Raw genomic sequence first — 18,738 nt, 5'->3', positions numbered from 1 at the left:
CGGCTGCAGTCATTTCCAGATGTAGCTTTTCAGTATTCCTCCTCCAGGTGAATCGCTTAATCACGTTGGACATGGTCTTTTTTCTCTAAGATGCAGTGTGTTACTAAAAGCAAGAGGACATAAGTTTAAAATGGACATCAGGGATGGCTTCTTCACACAAGCTGCCAGAAATTGTGAATTGAACTGAATTGAATTGACTTTATTTCTTACGTCCTTCACATACATGAGGAGTAAAAATCTTTACAATATATCTCATCTGAATGTGCAATGTGCAAATTATCGTAATTAATAATGAATAACATGTACAACTGGACAGTCAATATAGCTTAGAAATACAGTTGTGTTGATCAGTCTGGTGAAAGAAGCTGTCCCAAAAAACCCAGTGGAAGAAGCTGTCCCAAAATAATCAGAAATACTTGGGCAACAACACACACAAAATGCTGGTGGAACACAGCAGGCCAGGCAGCATCTATAGGAGAAGCACTGTCGACGTTTTGGGCCGAGACCCTTCCTCAGGACTAACCGAAAGGAAAGATAGTAAGAGATTTGAAAGTAGTGGGGGGAGGGGGAAATGTGAAATGATAGGAGAAGACCGGAGGTGGTGGGATGAAGCTAAGAGCTGGAAAGGTGATTGGTGAAAGTGATTCTGAGCTGGAGAAGGGAAAGGATCATGGGACGGGAGGCCTCGGGAGAAAGAAAGAAGTGGGGGGGAAGCACCAGAGGGAGATGGAGAACAGGCAAACAACTAGATATGTCAGGGATGGGGTAAGAAGGGGAGGAGGGGCATTAACAGAAGTTAGAGAAGTCAATGTTCATGCCATCAGGTTGGAGGCTAACCAGCTGGTATATAAGGTGTTGTTCCTCCAACCTGAGTTTGGATTCATTTTGACAGTAGAGGAGGCCATGGATAGACATATCAGAATGGGAATGGGACGTGGAATTAAAATGTGTGGCCACTGGGAGATCCTGCTTTTTCTTGCGGACCGAGCGTAGGTGTTCAGTGAAACAGAAATACTTGGGCACTTTGGCAACATTTGAAAGACAAATAATGGTGAGCACATGGACAGGTTTAGAGGAGGAGCCCACTGGACAACACACTCTGCGTGGTTGAGTTGGGCCATTGAGCCTGTTTCCATTCTGTCTGGATCTGGGATGTCAAGGACTCCATGACCTAATATTCCACAGTATCAGAAGAAACAAATATGTGATGCAGAGACTGATCTGTGCTGTGGAAGTCTCTGTTGATAGACTGTCTAGACTGTTCCAAGATCTGAGGCCCTCCGTTGGTCGGGGTCGACCATGGATGTTGCGTCCTAGTTGTCTACGTGATACACAAGCCAAGACAGTACAATATGGAGAGAAAACTGTTGTTCTTACAGCAGGCTCCCCCTTCACACTCTGATGAATCCAAAGGAACGGTAGAAACTGATGCAGTTTTGCACCAACGGCGTTGCAGGAGTTGTCAGTCAGTGTTGATCTCAACATTGAAGTCCAGCTCCAGATTTTTCCATTGATCACCTGAAGACTTCCCCATGAGAGGGTAGAGCCATGAGGCTCAGGTTTGAGACCTGAGTTTTCCTTCTCCTAGATGAGCTGCCAGCCACAGGTGATGAGCCACATCTGCCTGAAGGGGCTGGTTTTAAGGAGCCGGAACCTGCCTTTTCCTCTTTCCCTGTCGGTAGAAACAATTCCACTGGGTTTAGTAGTTAAGCCACTTGTGAAGGCCACGAGCTGGACTTGGATGTCTAAGCTACTTGAGGCGCACACCATTGGAAGCATTTATTAGATAGTGGGAGTTTATCCCCACTCCCTTCCCTGGCTGTGACAACCTTAAGGGCCTCTCCAAAATAAGGTGGAGTCAAGAGGAAGGTGAATCACTGACCACTGAAGAAAGTTGTAACATGTTAAATTGGCTCAAAGCAAAGAGGGATAAACATCTCATATGGTGACTGTTAGGGTGGATTCTGGAGTTAGGGTAAATAACAAATATTAAGTTCAAAAGCATCCATTCTTCAGATTTCAATGTGAATTGCAGATTGAATTTAAAACACAGCTCAGAACAATGGGTTCCTCTAAACTGCAGGATGGGGTCAATTTCAAACAAAGAAACACACCACTTAGACCTCAGATGGCTGCATAGGAATGAACATGGCCTCGAGTCAATGGGGATTAACATTCACGTTGGGTGTCTGGGATGTGGGTGCTAAGAAGGATGTGTTTGAAAACTATATGTAATTCTAAGAAAGCATTGTAGATATATTGTAACTATGGAATTGTCCTGAGCTTTGACCTTTAGCATACAAAAATGTCATGTAATGTTGGGTCGGGGTGCCTCTTCTTCCAAGAGTGTCCCAATATGACTCCCGTTGCTCATTTTTGTTGAATAAAATGCTTCTATGTCCATTAGCTTCAGTGTCCCTGGTGGCTTTGTTCACATCACAACATTTGGGGGCTGGTGACAAGGAGGCATACAGGGTGGTTGAGTGGTGTCGCAAGAACAACCTTGAACTCAACGTCAGCAAGACCAAGAAACTGATTGTGGATCTCAGGAAGAAGGAGTTAGAAGAACACACACCAAGTTCTATTTGAGGGGTTAGTAAGCTGAGGTGAGTAGCTTTCAGTTTCTGGGGAGTCAACATCTTAGAGGATCTATACATTGGAAAACTATGTTCATGGCTCCAGGCCTGTAAGTGTATTGAGTCTAATTGCAAAGGAGTTTATTCTTTTTCTTCTCAATTGTTTCCAGTCCTTTGTAGTGACTGAGAGTTTGAGGTGATTCAAATGGATACGGGAAAAGAAAGAATCTCCTATATTAAAACATTTGATTGATTTATGGAATAAGATAAATGTTGACGATGAGACAAAGAAATCCTTATTAGCAAAGAGATCTTTAATTCAAAATAGACTTATTCCTTTTACAATGGATAATCAACTTTTATATAATTGGTTTCAAAAAGGGATTAGATATGTAGGAGATTGTTTTGAAGGAGGTATATTAATGTCATTCGATCAATTAAAGAATAAATATAAAGTTTCAAACAACACTCTTTTTTGTTACTTTCAACTAAGGGCTTATTTAAGAGAAAAGTTAGGTCAAACAATGTTATTACCGAAACCCAATGAAATAGAAACTTTAATTCAAAAAGGAAAGACTAAAAAATTTATTTCTTGTATGTATAATTTGATTCAAAAACAGGCAATTAAACAAGGAATCCATAAGTCAAGACAAAAATGGGAAAGTGATTTGAATATTAAAATTGAAGAAAAAAATTGGTCAAGACTATGTCTTGAGAGTATGACAAATACAATAAACGTCCGATTAAGATTAGTGCAATACAATTTTTTACATCAACTATATATTACACCACAAAAAATAAATTAATTAAACCCAAATTTATCTGATCAGTGTTTCCGATGTAACCAAGAAATTGGTACTTTTTTATATTCTACTTGGTCTTGTTCTAAAATTCAACCTTTTTGGACAAATTTTTAGAGTTTTGCTGGAACAAATTATTGGAATGCAACTTCCACATAATCCAATATTACTTTTACTAGGTGATATTGAAGGGATAAAACCGATATCCAAATTGAATAAATATCAGAAAGAATTTATAAAAATTGCATTGGCAGTAGCCAGAAAAGCTATTGCAGTTACTTGGAAATCGGATACATATTTAAGTATAGATTGTTGGAAGAAAGAAATTTATGGCTGTATTCCACTTGAAAAAATTACTTATAATTTAAGAGATAAATATGAAACATTTTTGAAAATTTGGCGCCCTTATTTACAAAAGACAGGATTAAATATATAGGTGCTCCGAAGATGAAACAATTGGTTACTTGGGGAAAGAAATAAATATATATACTAAAGTTATTACGAACTCCATGGAGCATGTGGGGATCTTCCAATATCCAGGCATTCCTTTTTTTTCTTTCTTTCTTCTTTCTTTTAATAGGGATGTTAGGGGGGAGGGGTTAAGGGGAGGGGGGATGGGTAACACATATTTTCTTTTTCACACACTTTTATTCTGTAACTATTTGAAAACACAATAAAAAAAGTTTTTTAAAAAATTAAAAAATAAAAGGCCCAAACCTAAAAAAAAATAGAAAAATCAATGTCCAGACTTTGTACAAAAACTCAGCAGTGAAACTCATTTGGCTCTTCTCCCAACAGACCATCATGGACAAGTTATATTCTGTTTTGCCTAAACTCTAAACAGTAGGATTTAGGGCAGGAAATGTGGGTTAATTTTTATCACCTTTCTGCAGCTTATTGCTGTTGCTTTTAAAGGTAGGGCCCTCATCATTACAAACACAGCTGAGGGATTACCTGGAAAAACCAAAACATTGCTGAAACTAAAACTGACTTTTATTCAGCAAACAGAAATATTTACAGCTGAAGATTAATTTTAAAATGGAAGAGATGAGAATAAATGACATTCTGCATTCTCTCCAATGTACTCTTGCTTTATTTGTTGGTTTACAGGATGAAGGTGTTGCTGACAAACTGCCATTTATTCTGCCATTTATTACCCATGCCTAATTGCTTCCTGCACTGAGTTGTCTGCTGTGCCTGTTCAGAGAGGAATCAAGATCGATCTACACTGATGGGTCCATGGTCACATGGACAAGGCCAGGAAAGAATGGTTGCTTTCCTTCTTGGGAGAGAGAATATTAGTGAACCAGAACAGTTCTTGCAGCAACCCTGCATGCATTTTCATGATTATTATAATGGACACTTTTTTCCAAATTTATTTATTAACCTGAGTTTAAACTCCCCAGCTGCCAAAGTGGGATTTGAACTTGTGTCTCCAAATCAATACAGTATTTCATACCTCTGCCTGGTGGTTGCACATCATATCTGATGATGACAGGAAACCTGTGAGGAAGAGTCTTAAAAGTGGAAAAGCTGTTGTACTGGGCAGTTCCACTCGCTCGACCTCTGAAGTCTGAGTCCAGTGGTATGAATAGTCATCATAGCTGGGGTCTTCCCTGGTTGTAGTGGGTAACCTTGACTACTTCGGTGCCTTGTCATGTCCTTCACTCTCCGTAGTACGTTGCGGGAACTGCCTTCCTGCCGATTGGATCTCACTGTAGATCCCATCCGCCCAGACGGTCAGAGTTGACTTCACACACTGGGACAGGCATGTCCCTTTCTCTCCAGGGTATGAGGCCCATTGCCTATCCTCATCTGGTTCAGCCAACTGTCAAAGTGGTGTACCAGGGTGTGACCACTGTCACATTTAAATTGCTACCTGGAGCCACAGGTAGAACTGAGTGCTCTGTGGGAAGCAAAGGTGAGTGAGCTGCCCCAGAATGGACACGATATGCCCCTTCATCAGAGGTGCTACCCCTCTCTGGATACTTCATACACCCCTGATCTCTGTATACTAGCCCAGTAACATAACCTCTATGTTACCATTTCCATTGTTTCATCCATCTCCTGGTGCTGGTCCCTTATTCTGAACATTCTGGCTGAAAACATTTGTAGATTAATTCTCTATTCAAAATCAAAGTAATAATGATTATCAAACTACATATAGTATATATTAGCATATATTGTCCTGAGATTCATTTTCTTGCATTTACAGTAAAGAAATACAACACAATTTATGAAAAATTATATATAGAAGCCATAAGACTATAGGCAAGGGAGCAAAATTAAGCTATTAAGTCATAGGGTCTGTTCCACCATTCCATCCTGTCTGATTCTCTCTCAACACCCTTCTCCTCCCTTCTTCACATAAACTTTGACATCCTTACTAATCAAGAAACTATCAACCTCCACTTTAAATATATCCAATGACTCAGCCTCCACATCTGTCTGTCATAATGAATTCCACAGAGTCACTAATCTCTGGTTAAAGAAATTCCACCTAGACTCTATTGTAAAGGGCCATCCTTCTATTCTGAGGCTGTCCTCTGGTCCTGGACCCCTCCCCTATAGGAAACAAAGAGCAACTGCATAAGAAATTACAGTTATACATGAAGATATGGGCTATCAAGTCCATTGAGTATGTCCATACTTTTGTCCAGTTTATACTTGCTTTCACTTACCCTACTCAGTGAGAGCTCAGTAATTTCCTCATAGTGAGAAAGAAAACAAATTTTAAATTGTGACCTAATAAGGTTGTCAAAACCAGCCCAGCAGATTATATTAGACATCACAGTGTGTAAACTGTCAATAGAACATATGTGATTTTGGTCAGGCAGAATGAATACTGATAATCTCAGGGGGTTCACGAATTGGTGAGTCTGGATGTCAAGGTCTAGTGTTCTGGATCCCATCATTGTTGAGTCTGCATTTCGAGGCCTAGTGTTCTGGGTCCCGCCACTGTGGAGTCTAAAGTTTGAGGCCAGTGTTCAGTGATCAGCGCAACCTGCAATTGATACTGAAGATGAAAGCCTGAGGGTCAAATTGGAAGACCAGAAATTGAGGCCCATTGACCGGAGCCAAATGAATCTCTGCAAGTCTGCTAGGCAAATTAAAGCCCAATGTCTCCAGGTCCAAGTCTGCTGGAGGCTGAAGGCCTACCCTGGACTTAAAGGACTGTACATGTACATGAGCGAGTGTAAGGAACAGGGCTTGTTTCACTGATGTTGTTTTTGTTTGTTGGGGTGTTTTGTGTTCTGTGCTGGTCTGCTGAATATTGTAGGTAAGCTATGGTGACTCTGGAATGTGTGGTGACATTTGCAGGCCGCCCCCAGCTCATACTCAGGTGTGCTGGTTGTTCACATACACAGTATGTCTTGATGTATCTGTGATAAATACACGGATCTTGAATCTTGAAATACATTGCCATGTAGGTTTGTCTTGCCTCATTCATTACATCTGCCCTTCCTGATGGGTTGACTTAACCAAGACATGGCTCATGATCAGCTGTTTCCAAAAGCTTTAAATATATCAACGCACAACTGTTGCAGCGTAAGATTTTTAAAAAAAGTTATACTCTCAACTTTTTACTGAACAAGTTTTTGCTGAAGTCAGTTTGGATTCAACCTGCTTGAAGGAGGCATGTTAGCCAGAAAGCAGGTGATGACGGGACAAGCATCTCAACTTTTATTGGACTCCAAAACCATGATTATCCCTAATGAGTTCCAATAAAAAATACATGGCTTCATTGTGCCTTCTGAAAGTTACAAATATGACGCATAAACTTGTCTGTTTCCTTAATCTTACTCCAGACTGGAGTTACAAGGTATAAACCTTCATAAATCACATACATGGATAGAAAATATTACCTCAAAAATACCGCACACCTGAAGAACAAAAGTCTTCAATAAAAGTTGTTAACATAAAACAAGTCCAAAATATTCCTTATCTTACAAGTTTGCAGGCAGAGGCTATGGCTGGAAATGGTAAATTAACAAGTTTAATGGCAATGGGAACCTTTCCATTATAGACAAAAAAGGAAAAGTTGATGCTTGTTGGATCATCTTGTTGCAATTTATTCATGACCCCCACCCCCCAGACTGTTTTACAGTGTTTTACAACTAGTTGCAAGCTGCATTCTGCAGATTGACTTTTGCTGCTATTGCAACTGTTCCACTCCTAAACCCAAATTCTAAACATAATCAGTCAGATAGAGAAGGAAACTACATGTGTCTCCTGTCCCAGGCCAGCACAGTCAACTCTCTTCATTATTATCCTGTTGAAAGCTCTGTGACCCTAAATGGTGACTCAGTTTCTCTCTCCATGGATGCTGAATTTCCTTCTGAGCATTTCCATCATTTTCAGCTCATTATTTTTGACATTTCAGCATCTGCAGTAGTTTGGTTCTGAATGGTTATCTCTTAATCCCCTAAAGAGGTTAAGTGTGACATGCCACGGCAGGGAATTCCACAATAACCACAAAGATTCAGATAGGACCTTCACTGGAAATGGATAATAATTCATAAACACAGGAGATTCTGCAGATGCAGGGAATCTTGAGCAATATACACACAAAATTTCCATAATCAAGTTGAAGTTTAAGTTTATAGTCATTCGTCTGTACGCATATACACAGCAAAATGAAACAATGTTCCTCTGGTGCCAAGGTGCAAAACAAATTACATATATGACACACACCACATAAAATAATATTAACACAATAATGTCAACAGATAATAAAAAGACTGTATTCTGGAGGAACATGAGAAAATGCTGAAATGTTATATTGAAGTTGTATAAGGTATTGGTGAGACCAAATTTGGAATATAATGTGCAGTTCTGGTCACTATCTGCAGAAAAGATATCAATCAGATTGAAAGAGTGCAGAAAAAATTTACAAGGTTGTTACCAGGACTTGAGGACCTGAGTTTTTGGGAAAGGTTGAATAGGTTAGGAGTTTATTCCCTGGAGAATAGGAGAATGAGGGGAGAATTGATAGAGATATGCAAAATTATGAGGCGTATAGATAGGGTTAATGTAAGTAGGCTTTTTCTACTGAGGTTGGGTGTGACTTGAACTAGAGGTCATGGGTTAAGGGTTGAAGGTGAAATATTTAAGGGCAAAATCATGGGAACTTCTTCACTTGTGAGTGTGGAAGCAGCTGCCAGCAGGAGTGGTGGATGAGAAGTTGCCTGCAACATTTAAGAGAAGTCTAGATAAGTACATGGACGGAGGGGTATGGAGGCTATGGTCCCGGTGTAGGTCAATGGGAGTAGGCAGAGTAACAGTTCAGTATGGACTAGATGGGCCAAAGGGTCTGTTGTGCTCTATGACACTATTTACAAGTCAGACAGCATTTCTGTAGGGGATAAAACAATTGACATTTCAGATCCTTCACCATTCATGAGTTGCTGGCATTTTATAGATAATAACTCTTTATTCTTTTCCATCATCACTAATAAATCCTGTAAAATGAATCACCATAACTCCATTTTTAATCTAATTGATTTTTATTTTAATCTATTTTTATGAAAATCCCTGAGAATTTAGTTTCAGTAATACCAGAAAAGCAACAGTGTTTCATTATGTGCCATGCCACGTGCCATCGAGAACATGGTTTTTGACCACGATTGATATTCTACAGAAGTGATTCACCATTGCCTTCTTCTGAGCAACGTCTTTACAAGATGGGTGACCCTAGCTGTTATCAATTCTCTTCAGAGATTGTCTGCCTGGTGTAAGTGGTTGCATAACCAGGGCTTGTGATATGCACCACTTCCTCATTTAACCATTCACCACCTTCTCCCAAGGGTTCACATCACCCTGATCGGGGGCAGGGGTGCTAAGCAGGTGCTACACCTTGCCCAAGGGTGATGTGCAGGTAGCCAAGGGAAGGAGAGCCTTGCACCTCCTTTGATTGACGTTTCTCCACCCTGGCACACAGAAGCCACATTTAATATTTCCAAGGCACAATAGAATCTGCAGAAGGTGGAAATCCAGAGTAACACACACAAAATGCTGGTGAACTCAGCAGGTCAGGCAGCATACATGGAGATGAATAAGCAGTCAACGTTTTGAGCTGAGCCCCTACATCAGGACTCCGAGCTTTCTTCTCACACAATGCAGAGAGTATTAGTGTTACATGTTAATCAAAACAAAAGTAGCCAACTCTGGAAATCTGGAAAAAAGCTCAGAAAATGCTGGGAAAACTCAGCAAGTCAGGAAGCATCCATGGAAAGAGAAACAGTTAATATTTCTGGTCTGAGGCCATTCATTTTTTTTTTTTTTTGTTCTGATATTGGATACTTTTCCCAATGTTGGATGCAGGAGAAGAGAGCAGCTTGTCCTGGCCACCAGTGCTTAAGCAGGATCCTCCTGCAATAGTTGCAGTCAACTGTGGTAAAATTCATGTTGGACCAAGACAGGCTATAGAAAATAGTCAACCTGCTTCACTTTCTTCTCCATTCAAGCAGAGCTTAACGTTCCCTTCAGTGAGACCAACTGAATCAGTACATACATGAGATCAAATTCATTGCCTTTATGGTCTATAGAGACCTAGACCACACATCCATCCTCAAAACTATGAGGAAATTCCTACAAGAATGTCTACTGTACATTGGGTGTAATGACTGCCAGAAAACACCACATTAAAAACTGTGGTGCCAATTTTACAAGTCAATGCTCCCATTATCCAAGCATACACAGACAGGGAATTCAGGTTCAGACTCAGATATCGATTAAAATAACAAGTTTGGTAATGTTTTACCAAATGTTGATTTTATAATTACATTGTTGGAATTTTCAAAACATTGGGGTAAAATTGACCACTTTAAGCTGCTCCCTGGCTACATGCTGAACTCATAGCAGTATCCCAAGCCCCAGCATCATCATTAGAGAAATCAATCACATTGGAGATAGACACGGGTAATCATTGGACAACCACCAACGACAAACCCACTTCCAGAGACTCTACAGCTCAGTTCCTCAGCATTATTTATTTATTATTAGTAATAGTTTTATTTGCATTTGCACAGTTTGTCTTCTCTTGTTCATTGGTTGTCAATCTTCGTGTGTAGTTTTTCATGAATTCAATGATATTTGTTTGTTCTACCGCGAATCACTGCAAGAAAATGAATCACAGGAACATATACAGACATTAATAAGAAATTTACTTTGAACTTTGAACCACTCTCGCTCTCATTCTTTCTCTCCCTCTCACTCTCACCGTCACTCTCCATCTCTCTCTCTCTCACCTTCACTTTCTCCCTCACACTCCTTCACTCACTCTCTTTTCCTCAGTCTCTCTCTTCCACTCTCCCTCTCGTATCCTCTCACTCACCCTCTCTTTCCCACCCTTACTCACACTTCCACATTCTCTGCAAATCACTCTCCCACTCGTACTCTCTCTCACTCTCTCGTGCTCAAACTCATTCACTCTCACTCCCACACCCCACCTACTACCTCTCACCATCTCACTTCCTTTCTCCCTCCCACTCTCACCCCCTCCACACCTCTCGGTGGGAGGTGTGGGGGAAGTGCAGGTCAGTGGAGGATGTGGGGATCTGAGTGTCAGTGGGAGGTGAAGGAAAGTGAGGGTCAGTGGGAGATGTGGGGAAAGTGAGGGTCAGTGGGAGCTGAAGGAAAGTGAGGGTCAGTGGGAGATGTGGGGGAAAGTGAGGGTCAGTGGGAGATGTGGGGAAAGTGAGGGTCAGTGGGAGCTGAAGGAAAGTGAGGGTCAGTGGGAGATTTGAGGAAAGTGAGGGTCAGTGGGAGCTGAAGGAAAGTGAGGGTCAGTGGGAGGTGAAGGAAAGTGAGGGTCAGTGGGAGATGTGGGGGAAGTGAGGGTCAGTGGGAGATGTGGGGCAGTGAGGGTCAGTGGGAGATGTGGGGAGAGTGAGGGTCAGTGGGAGATGTGGGGGGAGTGGGGGTCAGTGGGAGATTTGAGGAAAGTGAGGGTCAGTGGGAGATGTGGGGGAAGTGAGGGTCAGTGGGAGATGTGGGGCAGTGAGAGTCAGTGGGAGATGTGGGGGGAGTGAGGGTCAGTGGGAGATGTGGGGGGAGTGGGGGTCAGTGGGAGATGTGGGGGAAGTGAGGGTCAGTTGGAGATGTGGGGGAAAGTGAGGGTCAGTTGGAGATGTGGGGGAAAGTGAGGATCAGTGGGAGATATGGGGGAAGTGAGGGTCAGTGGGAGATGTGGGGGAGTGAGAGTCAGTGGGAGATATGGGGGAAGTGAGGGTCAATTGGAGATGTGGGGGAAGTGAGGGTCAGTGGGAGATTTGGGGAAAGTGAGGGTCAGTGGGAGATGTGGGGGAAGTTAGTGTCAGTGGGAGATGTGGGGGATATGAGGGTCAGTGGGAGATATGGGGGAATGTGAGGTTCAGTAGGAGATGTGGGGATCTGAGTGTCAGTGGGAGATGAAGGAATGTGAGGGTCAGTGGGAGATGAAGGAATGTGAGGGTCAGTGGGAGATATGGGGAAAGTGAGTGTCAGTTGGGGATGTGGGGGATGTGAGGGTCAGTGGGAGATGTGGGTGAAAGTGAGGGTCAGTGGGAGATGTGGGTGAAAGTGAGTGTCAGTTGGAGATGTGAGGGAAGTGAGGGTCTCTGGGAGATGAAGGGGAAAGTGAGTGTCAGTGGGGAATGTGGGGGAAAGTGAGTGTCAGTGGGGAATGTGGGGCATGTGAGAGTCAGTGGGAGATGTGGGTGAAAGTGAGGGTCAGTTGGAGATGTGGGGGATGTGAGGATCAGTGGGAGATTTGGGGAAAGTGAGTGTCAGTGGGGAATGTGGAGGATGTGAGGGTCAGTGGGTGATGTGGGGGAAGTGTGGGTCAGTGGGAGATGTGGGGGAAAAGTGAGTGTCAGTGGGAGATGTGGGGGATGTGAGGATCAGTGGGAAATGTGGAGGAAGTGAGGGTAAGTGGGAGATGTGGGGAAACTGAGGGTCAGTGTGAGATGTGGGGGAAAGTGTGGGTCAGAGGGAGATGTGGGGGAAGTGAGGGTCAGTGGGAGATGTGGGGGAAAGTGAGGGTCAGTGGGAGATGTGGGGGATGTGAGTGTCACTGGGAGCACATCACTTTCAGGTAACAGAACTAACTTGATGCCCCAAAGTAAAAAACACACTGCAGTCTAAACTTGTTAGGCTGACTGGCCTTTAGTGATCTATAATTGAATCTATTTTTGCAATATTTTAAGAACTAAAATTACCCTCACAGACCATTTCATGTTAATCTGAATCTAATGACTTTTATTATAATTGTCGACTCCATTTGCTACCGTACACATGTCTGATATGTTTGTATTTTTCTGAGTTTTTGCTATGGCACCACATTCTTAATAAGAACAAGCTGTTACAATTATTTTCACCTTATTTTTCCCCTGCAATTCAATCCTGCCAGTGGCCAAAGTAACTTGGCAACTTCTTGTCTTTTAGCCGTCCTGCTAAGTTCTCTGTTGCAAACGTTCAGAATACTTTTAACAGCCTGATAGAAAGAACTGAGAGTCCAACAAATTCCTTACAATCCCATTCTCTCTATTCAGCATGTGGGAGTCTCCCCATTCTTGAAATTAACCAGACAAATCACTGCACCAACTAAGAATGGTTATACATCACCCACCAAATTGAGAAAGACCAATCAATGCTTTCTGTGTCTGTGCTGCGTTTACTATGTTCTGTCCAGGTTAAGCCACAGGCTCCTCTATTGTCAATTGCTTTACGTTTCAGCTTCGGAACCATACTCCCTGTGGAACCCAAAGAATTTACTTTCCTGGGAGCTCCACAGTGGGTCATGGGAATAACGCCACCAGATTATGAGTCGGTATCTTCGATGACATAGAAACATAGAAAACCTACAGTACAATACAGGTCCTTCAGCCCACAAAGTTCTGACGAACATGTCCCTATCTTAGAAATTACTAGGCTTACCTATAACCCTCTATTTTACTAAGCTCCATGTACCTATCTAAAAGTCTCTTAAAAAACCCTATCGTTTCCATCCCCACCACCATTGCCAGCAGCCCATTCCATGCACTCATTACTCTGAGTAAAAAATTTACCCCTGACATCTGCTCTGTACCTATGAGGCAACCATTTCAGCCATGGGAAAAAGCCTCTGACTGTCCACACGATCAATGTCTCTCATCATCTTATACACCTCTATCAGGTCACCTCTCATCCTCCGTCGCTTCAAGGAGAAAAGGCCGAGTTCACTCAACCTATTCTCATAGGGCATGCTCCCCAATCCAGGCAACATCCTTGTAAATCTCCTCTGAACCCTTTCTATGGTTTCCACATCCTTCCTGTAGTGAGGCAACCAGAACTGAGCACTGTACTCCAAGTAGGGTCTGACCAGGGTCCTATATAGCTGCAACATTACCTCTCAGCTCCTAAATTCAATTCCACAATTGATGAAGGTCAATGCACCATATACCTTCTTAACCACACAGTCAAACTGCACAGCTGCTTTGAGCATCCTACAGACTCGGAACCCAAGATCTCTCTGATCTTCCACACTGCCAAGAGTCTTACCATTAATGCTATATTCTGCAATCATATTTGATCTACCAAAATGAACCACTTCACACTTTTCTGGGTTGAACTCCATCTCCCCAGTTTTGCATCCAATCAATGTCCCGCTGGAACCTCTGACAGCCCTCCACACTATCCACAACACCTACAAACTTTGTGTCATCAGCAGACTTACTAACCCATCCCTACATTTCCTCATCCAGGGCATTTATAAAAATCACAAAGAGTAGGGGTCTGAGACCAGATCCCTGAGGCACTCCACTGGTGACTGACCTCCATGCAGAATATGACCCATCTACAACCACTCTTTGCTTCTGTGGGCAAGCCAGTTCTGGATCCACAAAGCAATGTCCCCTTGGATCCCATGCCTCCTTACTTTCTCAAATGCCTTGCTAACATCCATATACACTGCATCTACTGCTCTTCCTTCATCAGTGTGTTTAGTCACATCCTGAAAAAATTCAATCAGGCTCGTATGGTATGACCTGCCCTTGACAAAGCCATGCTGACTACTCCTAATCATATTATACCTCTCCAAATGTTCATAAATCCTGCCTCTCAGGATCTTCTCCATCAACTTACCAACCACTGAAGTAAGACTCACTGGTCTATAATTTCCTGGGCTATCTCTACTCCCTTTCTTGAATAAAGGAACAACATTCGCAACCGTCCAATCCTCCAGAACCTCTCCCTTCCCCAATGATGATGCAAAGATCATCGCCAGAGGCTCAGCAATCTCCTCCCTCGCCTCCCACAGTAGCCTGGGGTACATCTCAACCTGTCCAGGTGACTTATCCAACCTGATGCTTTCCAAAAGTTCCAGCACGTCCTCTTTCTTAATATCTACATGCTCAAGCTTTTCAGTCCGCTGCAAGTCATCACTACAATCACCAAGATCCTTTTCCATCGTGAATACTGAAGTTAAGTATTCATTAAGTACCTCTGCTATTTCCTCCGGGTCCATACACACTTTTCCACTGTCATACTTGACAGGTCCTGTTCTTTCAGGTCTTATCCTCTTCCTCTTCACAAACTTGTAGAATGCCTTGGGGTTTTCCTTAATCCTGCCCACCAAGGCCTTCTCATGGCCCCTGCTTGCTCTCCTAATTTCCTTCTTAAGCTCCTTTCTATGAGCCTTATAATCTTCTAGATCTCTAACATTACCTAGCTGTCTGAACCTTTTGTAAGCTTTTCTTTTCTTCTTGACTAGATTTTTTACAGCCTTTGTACACCACGGTTCCAGTATCCTATCATAACTTCCCTGTCTCATTGGAACATACCTATACAGAACTCCACACAAATTTCTGCTGAATATTTGCCACATGTTACAGGGGGGCGACGGAGGAGAACCCAAGTGCGGGACACTAGCACGTCAACTCAGTTGGGAGGCTGGCGTAGACCTGAACGTAGAGCAGGAAACCAGAGGGATCTTGACAAGGAGACGGGATTCACAGGAACTCTCTAGAAACTAGAGCGGAACTTAGAATTACCAGTTGTAATTGGAACTGGGAATGAAGTATCACACGAGAATTGACCAACCTGTAATAGAGTCACCATCGTATTTATTTCCCAGTCTCTGATGAAGGCCAGATGTACGATTATTGGGTAACTAGCAGAAACTGACTGAAATTGGGGCATGATCAGGGAGAAAGAAGTGTTAAAGGGGAATGGCCAACCGGAACTATGACAGTACCCCCCCCCCCCACCTCAATGGGAGCCTCCCGGTGTTCCTCCGGGTCTGTCTGGATGGTACCGATGGAAGTCCTGGATGAGGGAAGGGTCTAGGATAAAGGAGTGGGGGACCCAGGAACGCTCTTCAGGACCGTACCCCTCCCAGTCCACCAGGTATTGGAAACCCCTGCCCCGACAGCGCACATCTAGCAGTCGTCGGACAGTGTATGCCAGATGGTTGTCGATGAGCCGGGCAGGGGGAGGAGTCTCAGCTGGGGGACACAAAGGGCTGACGGAGACTGGTTTTATCTGGCACACAGGAAAGGTTGGGTGAATACGCATGGATAGGCAGCGTGAGGCGGACCGCTGTGGGATTGATAATCCTTTCAACCTTGAATGGTCTCAGGAAGCAGGGGGCGAGTTTCTTAGGTTCGCATTTGAGCGGGATGTCCCTGGAGGAAAGCCACAACATCTGCCCCGGTTAGTACTCTGGTGCTGGAGTCCGGTGTCGGTCGGCCGTTTTCTTATTTTGGTTTGTCAGTCTGAGTAGGGCCGTGCGGGTCTCCTCCCAAACCTTCCGGCACCGATCAACATGGTCCCGAACGGACGGTACCGCGATCTCCTCTTCCTGAGCGGGGAACAGCGGGGGTCAGTACCCAAGGGAGCACTCGACCTCCCAATGGCAGAGCTCACCAGGGAGTTGTGGGTGTACTCAACCCACGGGAGATGGTCGCTTCAGGTTGACGGGTGGTTTGCCATTACACAGCGTAACGTCGCCTCCAGGCCTTGGTTGACCCGTTCCGTCTGCCCGTTCGTCTGGGGGTGAAAGCCGGATGACAGGCTGCCCGTTGCTCCTAGGGCTCGACAGAAGGCTCTCCATACCTGCGAGACGAACTGGGGACCCCGATCGGAGACGATGTCCGCGGGGATTCCGCGGAGGTGGAAGATGTGGCGGACGAGAAGATTTGCGGTTTCCTGCGAGGATGGGAGTTTAGGGAGGGCCACAAAATGCACTGCCTTGGAGAATCCGTCTACCACGGTGAGGACAGCTGTGTTTCCGCAGGAAGAGGTAGACCGGTGACGAAGTCTAAAGCGACGTGGAACCAGGGATGCCCAGGTACAGGTAGGGGACGGAGTAATCCCGCAGGTGGCCGATGGGAGGCTTTTCCACGGGCGCAGACGGAACATGCGGAAACATAGGAACGGATGTCAGCATCCATGGAGGGCCACCAGAAATGCCTCTTCAGGAGCGTCAGGATCCGATCGACTCCGGGGTGGCAGGTGAAGAGAAAAGTGTGCCCCCACTGTAGGACCTGTGATCGAACAGCATCAGATACAAAGAGGCGATTGGGAGGTCCGGTGCCTGGGTTGGGTTGCGTCCTTTGGGCCTCTGACTTTGGACTCGATCTCCCAGGTGAGGGCAGCCACTACACAGGATGGTGGAAGAATGGTCTCGGGGTTGGGAAGATCCTCCGCGGAAACGTATTGGCGGGAGGGGGCATCGGGCTTCCCGTTCTTGGACCCCTGACGATAGGTGAGGGAGAACCTGAACCGGCCAAAAAAATAATGCCCAACGGGCCTGGCGGGAATTCAGGTGTTTGGCGGTCTGGATATATTCAAGGTTCTTGTGGTCTGTCCAGACGATAAATGGGTGTTCCGCCCCCTCCAACCAATGCCTCCACTCTTCCAACACCAGTCTGACCGCTAGTAGCTCCCGGTTCTCCATGTCGTAATTTCGTTCAGCGGGAGACAGTCGGCGAGAGAAGAAGGCACAGGGATGTAGTTTCTGATCTGGGCCCGAACGTTGGGACAGTAACCGCTCCCACCCCGGAGTCAGAGACGTCAACCTCCACAATGAACTGACAGGAGGGGTCCGTTTGAATCAGAACGGGGGCAGACATGAAATGCCTCTTCAGTTCGGCGAATGCTGAGTTCGCCTCGGAGTTCCAAAGGAAAGGTGTAGCAGGTGAGGTAAGTCGGGTAAGGGGAGCCGCCACCTGGTTGCAGTTTCTGATAAACCGGCGACAGAAGTTCGCAAACCCCAGGAATCGTTGGAGTTGCTTGCGGTCTGTGGGTTTGGGCCACTCCGCCACAGCCCGGATCTTCTTGGGATCAGCTCTCACCTGTCCCCTCTCGATGATATAACCTAGGAAGCTGACCGAGGGGACGTGGAATTCACATTTCTCCGCCTTTACAAATAATTTATTCTCGAAGCCACATTTCTTCCGTACTTTTCCCTGAGAACATCTGTTTGCAATTTAAGCCTCCAATTTCCTGCCTGATAACCTCATGATTCCCCTTACTCCAATTAAACACTTTTCTAATTTGTCTGTTCCTATCTCTCTCCAATGCTATTGTAAAGGAAATAGAATTGTGATCACTATCCCCAAAATTCTCTCCCATTGAGAGACCTGACACCTGACCAGGTTCATTTCCCAATACCAAATCAAGTAGTCTCTCTTCTTGTAGGTTCATCTACATATTGTGTCAAGAAACCTTCCTGAACACACCTAACAAACTCCACCCCATCTAAACCCCTTCCTCTAGGGAGATGCCAATCGATATTTGGGAAATTAAAATTTCCCATCACGACAACTCTGTTATTATTACACCTTTCCAGGATCAGTTTCCCTATCTGCTCCTTGATATCCCTGTTACTATTGGGCAGCCTATAAAATCTACAGATGAATTACACATAAATAACAAAATAAAGTGCATTAATAATAAGTATTGGAAGGTACGGATCAGATTAACCAGTGATACTTCAAATATGATGTGGCAGGGAGTTCAGAAGCCTGATGGCCTGGGGGCAGAAACTGTTTCCCATCCTTGTCTTTATGCAAAGAGACTGTTGGATGGATGGGTGGGATCCTTAACAATACTAAGGGCCCTGTTTACGTAGTGCTCCTGATAAATGTCCCCAAAGGAAACTTCTATGATCCTCTCAGCTGCTCTCAGTCCTTTGAAGGGATTTCTGGTCTGATGCTCGACTGCTCCCACACCAGATGGAGATGCAACTTCTCAGGACGCTCTCAGTGGTGCTCCTGCAAAACACAGTGAAGATAGGGGGACAGGGGAGCCTTCATAGGAAGTGGAGGTGCTGCTGTGTTTCTTGTTCAGGGAGGTGATATTAAGGGAACAGGTGAGGTCATCCATGATGTGAACTCCCA

This window comes from Hemitrygon akajei, chromosome 10, assembly GCF_048418815.1.
Source record: "Hemitrygon akajei chromosome 10, sHemAka1.3, whole genome shotgun sequence".
NCBI lineage: Eukaryota > Metazoa > Chordata > Chondrichthyes > Myliobatiformes > Dasyatidae > Hemitrygon > Hemitrygon akajei.
The sequence above is the reverse complement of the archived record's forward strand: the minus strand, read 5'-3'. Positions refer to the sequence as shown.